The sequence below is a fragment of the Macaca nemestrina genome, chromosome 19, assembly GCF_043159975.1.
Source record: "Macaca nemestrina isolate mMacNem1 chromosome 19, mMacNem.hap1, whole genome shotgun sequence".
NCBI classification, from domain to species: domain Eukaryota; kingdom Metazoa; phylum Chordata; class Mammalia; order Primates; family Cercopithecidae; genus Macaca; species Macaca nemestrina.
In genome coordinates this window covers 50147744-50161524 of record NC_092143.1, presented here as the reverse complement: position 1 = coordinate 50161524, position 13781 = coordinate 50147744, and the positions used below count along the sequence as shown (strand labels likewise).

The window sequence follows — 13781 nt, the reverse complement described above, 5'->3', positions numbered from 1 at the left end:
GGACCCATGCTGGCTAAGAGGTCAGACTCTAATTGGTCTCTTGCTGATTCCTGCCATATCTCCCCTCCTCACCAGCTGGGCAAGATGGCAGGTAGTTCACCAGACACACACAAATCATTCACCTCTGCTGGCTTGCAATTCACTACTCTATATCAACAGCCATTTCTTGTTCCCTTCCCACTTCTGTCAGCTCACAGTCTTAAAAAGTAACCTAGTGATTTGGAATTTGAATTTGGAAAGTTTATACTAATACCAGAGCTCAGGCATCGAGATGGGGTGGCAGTGATGGAGAGGGGAGCATGGGCAAACATTGAAAGATCACGAGTGCCAGAAGAGGTGGGAAATAGCTCTATGTCACCCAGGGAGGTATTAGAACAATGATATGAGATTGAGAAGAAGAAAACATAAGCCCTATGGCAAGAGAAGGGTTCCTAACCAAGAGTCAATTCGGCTGTGGAATGGCTTCCATGCGGAAATGGCCAGAATTGCAGTAGCAGTCATTGAAAACCAACCCTACAAAGTGCCCAAAATAAACTAAAAGAAGCATTCTATATGAAGGGCCCAATTTCATCAGCACGTGGTAATGAAAGACATTCCAGTCTGGACATCTGTCATTCTTAGATTTTAACCAGGGGAAAAACTGCTATTCATTTTCTGTACATTTGAGGAAGAATCCCTGATACTTGTGAGAGGAGAAATGTTTCTTGCTGCCATCTTCCAAAAATATATTTCTAAGATAAAGTCTAGTTTATCACAGAATCACAGGTCTTTGCTGGTTCTTTGCTTTATTTGGATTCATAAGACATTTGACAGTTAATCATACCCTGGCTTGTACCATCTTTCCAGTATACAAATATTTTACTTTTATATTGTTGGTTATTTGTATTTCTTAGCTCCTTCACAAGTTAGTAAGTTCTCTGAAGACAGAGGACACTTTATTCCTCAAAACTTTTAGCACTGAAATTTCTGTATAGTAGCCAATCACAAATATGTTTATAAAATCACAATCATCAAATGCTGTTATAAATCAACATCAATACACGTTATTGTCCATGTGCTGTATATCAGATTCTGTGGTAAGAAATTTATGTCATCATTTCATTTAATCTCTGGAACAATGTAATAGGTTTTATTGTCCTCATTTTATTTAAAAAAAAAAAAAGACCAACCTAGAGAAATAAGAAAAAAAGTTACTTAGAATCACCCAGTTAGGCAGTACGTAACTGCCTAGGCAGAGCCAGAATTTCAACCCATCTAATGCCACTGTTTCAACGCCAAAGGTCAGAGAGTAAAAACTTTATAATTTTATAGCACCTACTAATAGCTAACTTTTTTGAATGTTATACAAGAGGCATTGGGCTAAGTGCTTCACATATGCTAGTTAGTACATAATGCAGTCACTATTATTACACAAACTACATCCATGTTACAGATGAAGAAACTGATTCACAGAGACATTAAAGAACAAGGCCATACAGCTGGTGAGGAGCAGAGCAGGGATTTGCGCCTCAGTGTTCTCCTTCTAGTGCCCAGGCTCCTCGCCATGTGGTATACCACCCGCCACTCAGATGAAGGGACTGAAAATTCGAGAGGAAAACCCTCTGCCTTCAGGCATCTAGCCCCATGCCATGTTCACAGCTGCATAATTTATCGATTCAATCTTTGTTTGGAAGTGGCTTTTCCTTGAATCTCGTTTAATGTCTGCCCCTGAGTCCAGAAAAGCCTCATCCAAACTTACCAAAACAAATCAACACTGTTCCTGTACATTTTGAATTCCAAGGTAGAAACACTAAAAGTGGTCTTTGATGAGGACCAGCAATAATGCTACTGTCCAAGCATCCCTTCCAGGAATTGGTGGTGAGCTCCAGCGAGGCCATCCCTGAAACCCTGCTCAGGTTGCATGAGAGAAGATGGAATGGAGAGTGTGTAAACTGAAAGGTTGTGTTTGAAACTTCCAGTTACAAACTAAATCATTAATTCAAAAAAACACAAAGTCTATTTTCCAACGTTTCTGACCATTTCCTTTGTTGAGTCGTATCATGAACTAATATTGAATCCTAACAGAGCAAACTTTAAAACTAATACACTATAGAAAGAGCATTCCATTGAGCAACAACCAAGCCACAGTCTCCTTCAGGGCAGGCATCGTGTTCTCTGGCTCTCTTTTTCGCCCATCAGAGTCTTGGCATAGCAATAAACACATAGAAAATGCTTGACCAATGAAGGCTGAATTTAGCTGAATGGGACTCAGTGGAGGCAACAGGACCCGAGACCCAGGATAAAGGAGGACATGCCCCACTTCAGTTCATGCAAGGAGGTCACAAATCTTTTGGGTACTAGCATTGACTATAGCCTGAATAAATAATCTATCTTGTATATACATTTCATGATCATTTTTCTTCAAGATAATATAGATGTGGAAATGAACAAAATTCAGATGCATTTGGCAATGTCACTGAATTCACAGTTGCTTTTTGTAATTATGAATTTTTTTTTTTTTTTTTTTGAGACAGAGTCTCACACTGTTGTCCATGCTGGAGTGCTGTGGTGCAATCTCTGCTCACTGCAGCCTCGACCTCCCAGGCTCAGGTGATTATCCCACCTCAGTCGCCCGAGTAGCTGAGACTACAGGTGCATGCCACCATGCCTGGCTAATTTTTGTATTTTTAGTAGAGACAATTTCACCATGTTGCCAGGCTGGTCTTGAACTTCTGGACTCAAATGATCCTCCCATCTTGGCCTCCCAAAGTGCTGAATTTACAGGCATGAGCCACAGTACCTGGCTGTAATTATGAACTTGTAAACCATTATGAATGCAACTGTTACGCGGGGAATCTGGGACATTTTATGGCACTTTTACAGAAGCTTCATATTGGAAATATTAGACTAGACAACTCATATTTTTTTTCTATTCTAAACTTCTTTATTTTATGATTCTCTGACTTGAAGTAGGGTGAAATGATTTGACAGTGCCTTCCACCAGTCGGCTTCATTCTTAGAAATTGCCATGCAATGGTGACAATCTCCGCAACTTACCATCAAAACATCAGGAATTTTTCATATTTCCATATCTGGTTCTATAAACATTGTTTCCTGAAAATTTCCTGAATTAGAAAGGTAATTATTGTATTTAATTAGATTTCCTTGTCTTCTTCCAAAAGAGCTAGGTCTTTGAAAGGACACAATGAGATTTTCGACAGTGATGCAAATTTATCAGTCCCATCTGTCATTATAGTCCTCTACACATTATTTGCTCTTATCACACAAAACCATTGTTTTTCTTTTTTCTTGCAATTGCCATTCACCTTCTCACTCCTGCTGATGCATTAGCTGGGGATACAACTTCACCTCTTCTCAGCCCAACCTAGCTACCCTTGGATCTTTTTCCCATTGCATCTCTACTATTAGTCACTCTTTCCCACAGCACAGTGGTGTGTGTCTAACCCCGGGCACTCACTCTGCCAGCTGTTTTAGTTCTTCTTTTGTATGGCTCTGCACTATCTGGCCCGAAAGCCACTTCAGTACTAGAACTGCCTCTCATGTGTCTTCTTTCCTCCAGATAACCAAGCTAAGGTGATCTTTAAGTGTTCATTAAATGTCCTGAATGAATGAAATGATAAATGCAGTCACCATGGAAGGCAAATATCTTTGATTATGAAAAAAATTACACTTGAATTCAAAAAGTTCAAATTGGTTTCCAACTTGTACCTGACATGGTTTAAAATAAGTTTAAATTAAAAAAAAACTTAACCCCCTACTCCTAATTACCTGATGTTCTTTACACTTTATCGAACGAAAAGTGAAAGGAAATAAATTCTTTCTGCAGAGTTTCTACAGAAAGAATTAATAAACCAATATTATTCCTGGAATTAAAATGATATAAATCGATGGCTCCAGTACCCAGACCAAGATGTGCTGGTAGGATAAGACTCTGAGAGCATACATTTTTGTTAAAGGGAGAAACTACCTTAATTATATCACCACATATAACAAACCAAAAATTAAAAAAAAAAATAGAAAAGAAAGAAAATTACATTTCCTTTGTTGGGGTGAGCATAGACAAGGGAGAAAAAAATACATTTGTTCTTTTAAGTGGTTTCTAAACCAAGCAGAAGAAATTAAAATATACAAATAAGAATGAAGACATTTGCTAAAACAGAGTATATTGCATTGTTTGTTCTCCTTCTCTAACCTGCAGAGGGATAGTATACCATTCAACAGAGAGTCCAGGACATAGAGTTGATAACTGCTAACATGGACAGATTACTTCATCTTGGTCAGGTACTGTGCAAAGCTCTTTACCTGCTTATAATATTTCATCCTTACAATAGTTCTATGAGCTGTAAATTGAGTACTTGTATTATCTCTATTTTACAGACGAACCTTAATAAGATTAGTTTGCCCAGGACGTCAGAGTTACTAAGCAGTGAAGCCAGGATTCAGACTCAAGTAGTCTGATTTCAAAGTGCTAACAACTTTCTATTTCCAGTATGGCTGGAGAATAGAAAACGGGGAATCTAATCTCAATTTTATATTTGATCTAGATTTTGAATATTAGGCAGAATATTGACAAAACTGGATGAAGGATAAGATTTTCCAGTTTGAGAGACCAATGTCCTCATAGATGTGTGTATTGTGTGTGTGTTTTTTAATTTCCTATGTATTGTAATATATTGACATTTTATGAAACATTTCTGGCTGGGGAAGAGCCTGCTCATCCAAGAGCTAGCCAACTCTTAGAGATAACAAAGTACCAAACAAGGATGGACCACCTCCACAGCCCAAAGCCCACTGAAATTCTTCAAACTGCCAGTCCTATGCTTCTCTTGCCCTGTGTTGCCTTTTTTGGGAACCCCAATGAAGGCTGCAGCCTGAGGGCTCCCTGGGCTTGTTTTCTGCCTCCTGTTTACTCTGATGTCTTTCCCATGTGTCATGCCATGCCTCCTGTCTTGACGACCTGTACATATAATAAACTTTGCTTTCCTGAGCCTCTCCTCTGTCTCCACTTGTGGCAGCACCTAACTGACCATCATGTAAAAAAAAAAAAAAATCCAAAACAATGTGGCAGTGAGAAAACAAGAGGTATCCCCGGGGTATGGAAGTGGCTCAGTGGGACAAGAGCACAATATCTATGCGGAGCAGAGGCTGGTAAACTGGGCCATGGGCCAGATCTGGCTTAACACCTGTTTTTGTATAGCCTGTGATTAAAGAATGAATTTTATATTTTTAAGTGACTGGGAAAAAAAATTAAAAAAGAAAAGAATGACATTTTATGATGTGAAAATTATATAAAATTTGTAAACTTATATGAAATTTCAGCATTCAATAATCAAGTTTTATGGGAACATAGCCACAATCATTCATTTTCTATTGTTTGTGTCTGATTTCAGAGAATTGAGTAATTATGACGTAAACTGTGGGGGCTGTGAAACCTAAAATGTTTATTACCTGGCCATTTACAGAGTTTACTAACTCCTGATTGAGGGAATTAACAGAGGGATATTCAGAAGGGTGGGTAAATGGCAACCAGTCTTCAAAAACATGCTTGATGATTTATAATTGGAAAGGCACTAGAGAACATTGAAAGACTTTGAGGGATATGTGGCATAATCAGGATACTAGGCTTTTAAAATTGCAAACAAAAGACATTCCCAGATGCCCTATGTAGTAATAACTTATTATAAGGTCACAAAGCGAAGCAGGACAGGTGGAGCCATTCTGAGCCCCAGGACTTCCATGCCTCAAGAAAAGTAGCTCATCCACTGCAGGAGTCATCATGACCTCAGGGGAACCACCAACAGAGACTGTCTGGCTAGACTGATTTGACACCCTGTAATATGGAGCATGCCTTATTGCACAAGGTATGATGGCTGGCCTCCTGTATGCCCAGCCTGTCCATGGTCAAGACAATGGTAGAAGAGCATGTTCTTTCTTTCTCAACACTTGGTACTGGAGCCCCAGCAACTGTACAAGAACTGCTTGAGGGAATTTTCCTTTGAAGGAAGATGTGAGCACAGTAGCTCCTTAGCATTTTAAGGATTCTTTCTCAGTGTTAGAGTAAAAATCCTGCCCCCATGCCCCCATAGGCCCTGGTGCTACCTTGGGGGACACACCTACCTTGGCTGGAGTGGTGGGGGGAGCTGGGAGATGGGGAGATCTTCACATCAGCCTCTTTGCTCTCATTATCCTGCTCTAGGCTTCACAACTACTCCAAGTATCTTGTTGGTTCAAAGGATCCAAAGGTAGGTATATTAGTCAATTTTCATGCTGCTGATAAAGACATAGCCATTTAATGAATTTGCAGTTCCATGTGGCTGGGGAGGGCTCACAATCATGGTGAAAGGTGAAAGGCATGTCTCACATGGCAGCAGACAAGAGAAGAGAGCTTGTGCAGGGAAACTCCTTCTTATAATAGTTATCAGATCTCATGAGTTTTACTTATTATCAGGAGAACAGCATGGGAAAGACCTGCCCCACAATTCAATTACCTCCCACAAGGTCCCTCCCACAACATGTGGAAATTCAAGATTGGATTTAGGTGGAGACACAGCCAAGCCATATCACTCCACCCCTGGCCCCTCCCAAATCACATGTCCTCACATTTCAAAACCAATCACGCCTTTCCGACAGTCCCCCAAAGTCTTAACTCACTTCAGCATTAATGCGAAAGTCCACAGTCCAAAGTCTTATCCGAGACAAGGCAAGTCCCTTCCACCTATGAGCCTATAAAATCAAAAGCAAGTTAGTGACTTCCTAGATACAATGAGCGTGCAAGCATTGGGTAAGTACAGCCATTCCAAATGGCAGAAATTGACCAAAACAAAGGGGAAACAGGCCCTATTCAAGTCCAAAATCCAGTGAGGCAGTCAAATCTTAAAGCTCCAAAATGATCTCCTTTGATTTCATGTCTTACATTCAGGTTACACTGATGCAAGGGGTGAGTTCTCATGGTCTTGGACAACTCTGCCCCTGTGGCTTTTCAGGGTACAGCCTCTCTCCCAGCTGCTGTCACAGGCTGACATTAAGTGCCTGTGGCTTTTCCAGGAGCGCAGTGTAAACTGTCACTGGATCTACCATTCTGGTTTTTGGAGGACAATGGCCTTCTTCTCACAGCTCCAGTAGGCAGTGCCCCAGTAGGGACTCTGTATGGGGGCTCCAACCCCACATTTCCCTTTTGCACTGCCATAGCAGAGGTTCTCCATGAGAGCCCTGCCCCTGCGTAAGACTTCTGCCTGAACATCCAGGCATTTCCATACATCCTCTGAAATCTAGGTGGAAGTTCCCAAACCTCAATTTTTGACTTCCATGCACTTGCAAGCTCAACATCACATGGAAGTTGCCCAGGCTTAGGGCTTGTGCCCTCTGAAGCCATGACCTAAGCTCTATGTTGGCCCTTTTCAGCTATGGCTGGAGTGGCTGGGATGGAGGGCACCAAGTCCCTACACTGAATGCAGCATGGAGACCCTGGGCATGGCCCACTAAACCACATTTTCCTCCTAGGTCAGTGGGCCTGTGATGGGAGGGGCTGCCATGAAGACCTCTGACATGCCCTGGAGACATTTCCCCCATTGTCTTGGGGATTAACATTCAGCTCCTCATTACTTATGCAAATTTCTGCAGCCAGCTTGAATTTCTCCTCAGAAAATGGGATTTTTTTTTTCTATCACATTGTCAGGCTGCACATTTTCTGAACTTTCCTGCTTTCCTTCCCTTTTAAAACTGAATGCTTTTAACAGCACCCAAGTAAGCTCTTGAATGCTTTGCTGCTTAGAAGTTTCTTCTGCCAGATACCCTAAATCATCTCCCTCAAGTTCAAAGTTCCACAAATCTCCAGGGCAGGGGCAAAATGCTGCCAGTCTCTTTGCTAAAACATAACACGAGTCACCTTTGCTCCAGTTCCTAACAAGTTTCTCATGTCTATCTGAGACCACCTCACCTTGGATTTCATTGTGCATATTATTATCAGCATTTTGGTCAAAGTCATTCAACAAGTCTCTAGAGAGTCCCAAACATTCCCACATTTTCCTGTCTTCTTCTGAGCCCCCCAAACTCCAACCTCTGCCTGTTACCCAGTTCCAAAGTTGCTTCCACATTTTGGGGTGTATTTTCAGCAGCACCCCACTCCTGGTACCGATTTATTATATTAGTCCATTTTCATGCTGCTGATAAAGACATACCCATTTAGTGGACTTACAGTTCCACGTTGCTGGGGAGGCTTCACAATCATGGCGGAAGGCAAACGGTACATTTCACATAGCAACAGACAAGAGAAGAGAGCTTGTGCAGAGAAATTCCCCCTTATAATAACCATCAGATCTTGTGAGAGTTACTCATTACCACAAGAACAGCACAGGAAACACTTGCCATCATGATTCAATTACCTCCCACTGAGTCCCTCCCACATCACATGGGAATTCAAGATGATATTTGAGTGGGGACCCAGCCACACCATATCAGTAGGTAAAAGCTTCAGCTCTGAATTCTAATGTTGTGTCATAAAAACCTAGTCTGTTTTATCTGTTGCTTTAATGACTACTTTGTCTTGTAGCATTCTGTGTCTTTTAATGCAGGCACTTCTGTTCTTTTTCAAAAAAAGGAACAGGAATGAAGGAGAAAGGAAGAGGGAGGGAGGGAGGAAGGAAGGAAGGAAGGAGGGAGGGATGAAAGGAGAGAGGGAGGGAGGGGAGGAGGGAAAGATGGAAGGAAGAAGGGAAGGAAGGAAGGAAAGAAGGAAGGAAGGAAGGAAAGTGGGAGGGAGGGAGGGAGGGAGGGAGGGATAGGGGAGGGGAGGGGAGGGGGGGAGAAAGAGAGAGAGAGAGAGATGCCCTTCAGAGAGTATCTCTGCATTAGCAATTAAAAGCTGGCAAGGAGCTGGTCATCTATCCTCCTCTGAAGATATTTATTTGTATCACAGTTACTTTGAATAAAATAGTAAAAGATTATCTTTTTAACCAGCTTAGCAAGTCCCAACAGTTTTCAAATCTGAGTTTCTGAAAGGTCTTTGTCCTTCTCTTTTCTAAAGCATTTTCATTATTCGAATAGAGTAGCCAGAAACCAGAGTTTTTCAGGAAACTCAAAACCTGAAAAACGAAATTGTTCTTATATAATTGGCAGGGATCCTATACTGAGTGTTGAGAATTATAGAACATGCTCTTCTACCATTTTCGTAGCCATGGACAGGCTGAGCATGCAGGAGGCCAGCCATAATACCTTGTATAATAAGGCATGCACCATGTTAGAGGAAAACAAATCCATCCAACCAGACAGTCTCTGTTGGTGGCTGCCCTAAGGTCATGACTCATCCTACAGTGGATGAGCTACTTTTCTTGAGATATAGAAGTCCTGGAACTCAGAGTGTCTTCACTCCCCTGAGCCAATTGCCTTGCTGTCCCGCTTCCACAGATGGAGAAAATAGTAAAGTGAACGTGGTGAAATAACCAGGGAGAGAACCTGAATTCTTATCCTTACTCCATTACTCAACCTGTGAGATCTTGAGTGAAATCAAAACCCTTCAGGGACTCTAATTGTTCTGATAGGAGATATGAATAATAACACTTCTGTGACATACATCACAGCTGGCATTGGAGGTCAAGTGGAATTATATACCTTCCAGGCTTTAGAAATTGTCAAATATAGGATAAATCAGAATAAAGGATGTAAACATTAGTATGCAAAATGATATGGTTTTGCTGTGTCCCCACCCAGATCTCATCTTGAATTGTAGTTCACATAATCTCCACATGCTGTGGAAGGGACCTGGTGGGAAGTAATCGAATCATGGGGGCAGATTTTGTCCATGCTGTTCTTGTGATAGTGAAAAAGTCTCATGAGGTCTGATGGCTGTATAAAGGGCAGTCACCCTGCACACCCTCTCTTGCCTGCTGCCATGTAAGACATACCTTTGCTCCTCTTTCACCTTTTGCCTTGGTTGTGAGGCCTCCCCAGTTATGTGGAACTGAGAGTCCATTAAACCTCTTTCTTTATAAGTTACCCAGTCTTGTGTATGTTTTTTAGCAGCATGAAAATAACTAATACACAGAATAAATGTGACCGCATTCATATTGCCAGAATAAGTGTTCTTAGCTGCAGGAGAATGAGCCCTCATGCCAGGCCAGATTGATGAGGGGTTACTTTGTGATGATTTGGAGTTTCATGAGGGTCTTGAAGACAAGAGAAAGAGAAAGCATTCTAGGCTACAAGAAAGGTGCGGAAATAAACTTGGACGCCAAAATGTTTGATGTATGTTTAAGGAGCAGTAAATAAACTAGATTACTGGCTGGAGCAGACCAAGTGTGTTAGCAAAGTTGTGGGACATGAATGTGGAAAAAGTAAGTTGAAAACACACGATTGGAGGCCTTGAATGGCAAGTTTAGATATTTGGGTTGTTCAGAAGAAAAAGGCCAGTAATTTTAGAGTAATGACTTGGCAATAGTGTGCAACTACATCAGGGAGAGATGGGCAGCAGCCAGACCCTACTAGCAGCCATTGCTTTCATGCATCTAGGGACAGGATAAGGAATTAATCTGAAGCTATCGTTGTGCTGGCTGCTCTGAAGGACCTGGTAGCTGAAGAGGCTGTAGGGAGAATGAAGAACCACTTCCTCTGAGTTTGGCTGGTATAAGGAAATGAGATACTATTGTTGGAAATGGGGAACATATAAGAGGGAATTCTCATCCTGGGAGGAAAAATTAACTCACTTTTCATCCTCAGTGTTTGAGGGGAGGAACATATGGGTCTTGAAAGGATTCTAATTCACCACACAGAAAAGGGCTTTGAGGAAAGAAGGGGCATGAGGGGGCTTGGACCCCCTCCCCCGCTCCCAGTGAAAGACAGGAGGTAACCATTGCCAAACATTGATAGACTGAGAAGGCTCTCCAAGAAAGGCATGACGAAGGCTTAGAGAACTCCAGCAAGGAGGGAGACAGCTTCCAGAGGAACCTGAATAAGGGAGAAAGAAAGGCTGAACTCTCACATTCAAACCCTTCGTGGTCTGAGCCTGACCTTCCCTGTAGGTCTCCCACACAGAGGAAAACTGCAATTCAAGACAAATGTTTCTGAACCAGGCAAATGGGGAGTCAGACACCAAGGAGTGCTAATTTATATTTAAATACAACATTTTTATTACTTTCCTAGAAATTTGACACCAACCCTCATTTTAAACTAGACAAAGCAGCATAACTTTTTTCTTTCAAAATGATTGACACTCAAAAGGTAATACTCTTTAAATTCCTCCAATTAAAGCAAATTTAATTTTAAGTTTAATTAAAGGAAACTTTAATTAGAAGGAAGATTAAATTTTAATTAAATTTCTCTAAAATCTTCATACCGGCCTTTACAGCTAATATTTCTGTCAGAAATCAAATCCCTCCTTAATATTCTAAAATTCTTTTCTAGCATTTTCCTTCGTATTAAAACAGCATCTCACCAGCTGTACCTGCCACTGTGAAAATTATTCCCATCTTAAAATACTGGAAATACAACGGAGAAACCAAAGTCTCCCTGGGCAGAGAAGGAAAAACAACATATTCTATTATTGATGAGATTTTTATTTTCCATCTCCTCCCAGTCCTTTCTGAAGCGATTAGGTGTGATGGGCCTGCTGTGAGCCAGTTGTACTGCATCCACAGCATCAACAAATATTTATGGAACACCTACTGTGTGCATGGCCCTGCACTAAGTTTCCTGTCTAACAGGGAAATGTTAAAATCCTAGCTCAGCCAGAGACACTAGCCGACAGAGCCTAGACGACAAGCTACACCTAGTGGTTTCTTGACGGCTGCTTCGTTCCCAGAGTCAGGAAGAGAAATGCCATCTCCTCCCAGCTGGTCCAGCATCTTCCCCCTGCCCCAAGCTACTTGATGCTAGCGAGAAAGGCCTTGAATGAAGAGACATAAGTCTCAGATTCTAGACTTAAATCGTCATTAGATAACAATATTATCTTTGGGAAAACCCTAAACTTTCCATTTTTCACATTTCTCTTTTGTAAAATGGGGTAATAAAACCCAAGGATGTCATAAGGATCAAATGAATTAACGTAGATAGAAAAAGATTCTGAGAACGGCAAAGTGCCGGTTAGTGTAACTTATGAGGATATTGCTGACTGGCCTTCCCCTTCCCCCCGCAGATTCTGTCTGCTTTAAACACTCTAGCTGGGTCCTCAGCCGTCCCCGGATGTCTTCCGGTTCATTGATTGCTGTTCTCACATTCACCATGATGTCAAGGTGGTTCTGTTAATCTTCCTTCCCACAACTACCTCCTGTTACCACATTGCGTGTCCTCATTCCTTTCCTCTCAAGACCTCTTCTTGCTCTCTGTCAACCCATAACCAAGCTCAACTCCTCCCAGAAGCCAGCACTGAGCAGAGCCCCGGACAGGGAACATTCCCTTGCTCCTGATACTCCTTTAGACACGCACTCTCCCCTAGACTGCTCTACGCTCTGGATACTGACATATAGCAGAGCCCCTGCCTCCAGAAATGTGGAACATACTTCAAGACCCCCCGCAGAAGAGTGAAGTTAAAATAAAGTGAGAATAACGAATTTCATTAAGGCCTCCCCAGGCAGGGATGCCGGGGCTTGGCAGCGGGCTGAGGCAGCTCAGGGCAGCATTGAGTACTCGGGGCTCCACTCGGCTCCCTCTTGGCACCAAGATGCAGAGGAAAGCTGGCGCGATGACGAAGGGTAAAAGCCAGATCCAAGAACCAGAGAGACCACTTCCTCCCTTAGGTCCTGTGGCAGTTGTTTCTGAAGGTTGTGTCACCATAGCCATCCATGCCAAACCTGGCTCCAAACAAAATACTGCAACAGATTTGACAGCAGAGGCGGTACATGTGGCTATCGCCAGCGCCTCCATTGGAGAGGGAGGATGATGCTGAGCTTTACAGCGTATCTGTCCAAGGTTTTAGAACTCAGGAAGAGTGATGTGGTTTTGGATAAGGGTGGTACATCGCATGAAAAGGTAGTGAAGCTTTTGGACTCCACAAATCTAGAAGGAATCTTGAGGAAATTTACAAAGAAAGCTGAAAACAAAGCAAGAAATGGAAAATACATCCTTGAGAAGCTTCTATTGCTAATGATGAAGAGGTCATTACATGCACATTCAAATATATATATGACTCCAAAAAGTAGACATTTGAAAAATAATATATGTTGAACATAGGTTCTAAAATCCCTGACCCTAAACAGCCTGGAACCTGTTACTCTGATTTCATGGCATTATAGAATAACAGAGCTGGAAAGAATATTCAAAGTGACCTGATTTAACACCTTTCATTCTCTGGTGGGGCTTCTGATATCCAGGAGTTGACAGACTTGTTCAAGATCATAACATGCAAGATGGCGACTCAAACCCAACACCCTTGACTCCTTGTTGAATGCAGTTTATCCAGCTTGTAAATTAAAATTACCATATCTCCACGACAGTTCTGGAATTCTGGGGATTGCCTTCTAATCCTGTTTACAAGTAACAGAAAACCTGTTACAGTGTTCTGTAGTGTTACTTTATATTTTAAAATGCTTATGTAAATGAAAGAAAATAATTTTTTACATCTTTTAAAGACTATATTGACCATTTTATAAAAAAGTAATGAATAATCATGACTTGTAATTAAATGTGAATTGTATGTTTGAGAAAAAAAAGAATTTCATTAAATGAAAGCTATCATGAATTTACTTGACAGGAAGAAAAATCTCATCTTCACATGTTTCTAGGTTGAGTTTCCCATCCCTGTAAAGAAACCGTGCTAAGCTCTGTGCCCTGTACTCCCTGTACGTGTCAATCAC

The 13781-nt window shown here is 41.6% G+C and overlaps 1 pseudogene; it reads left to right on the top strand.

Annotated features, from left to right (window-relative positions):
• The first annotated feature begins 12565 nt into the window (after positions 1-12565).
• Positions 12566-13394, top strand: LOC105499757 (UPF0235 protein C15orf40-like; annotated as a pseudogene).
• The last annotated feature ends 387 nt before the right edge of the window (positions 13395-13781 follow it).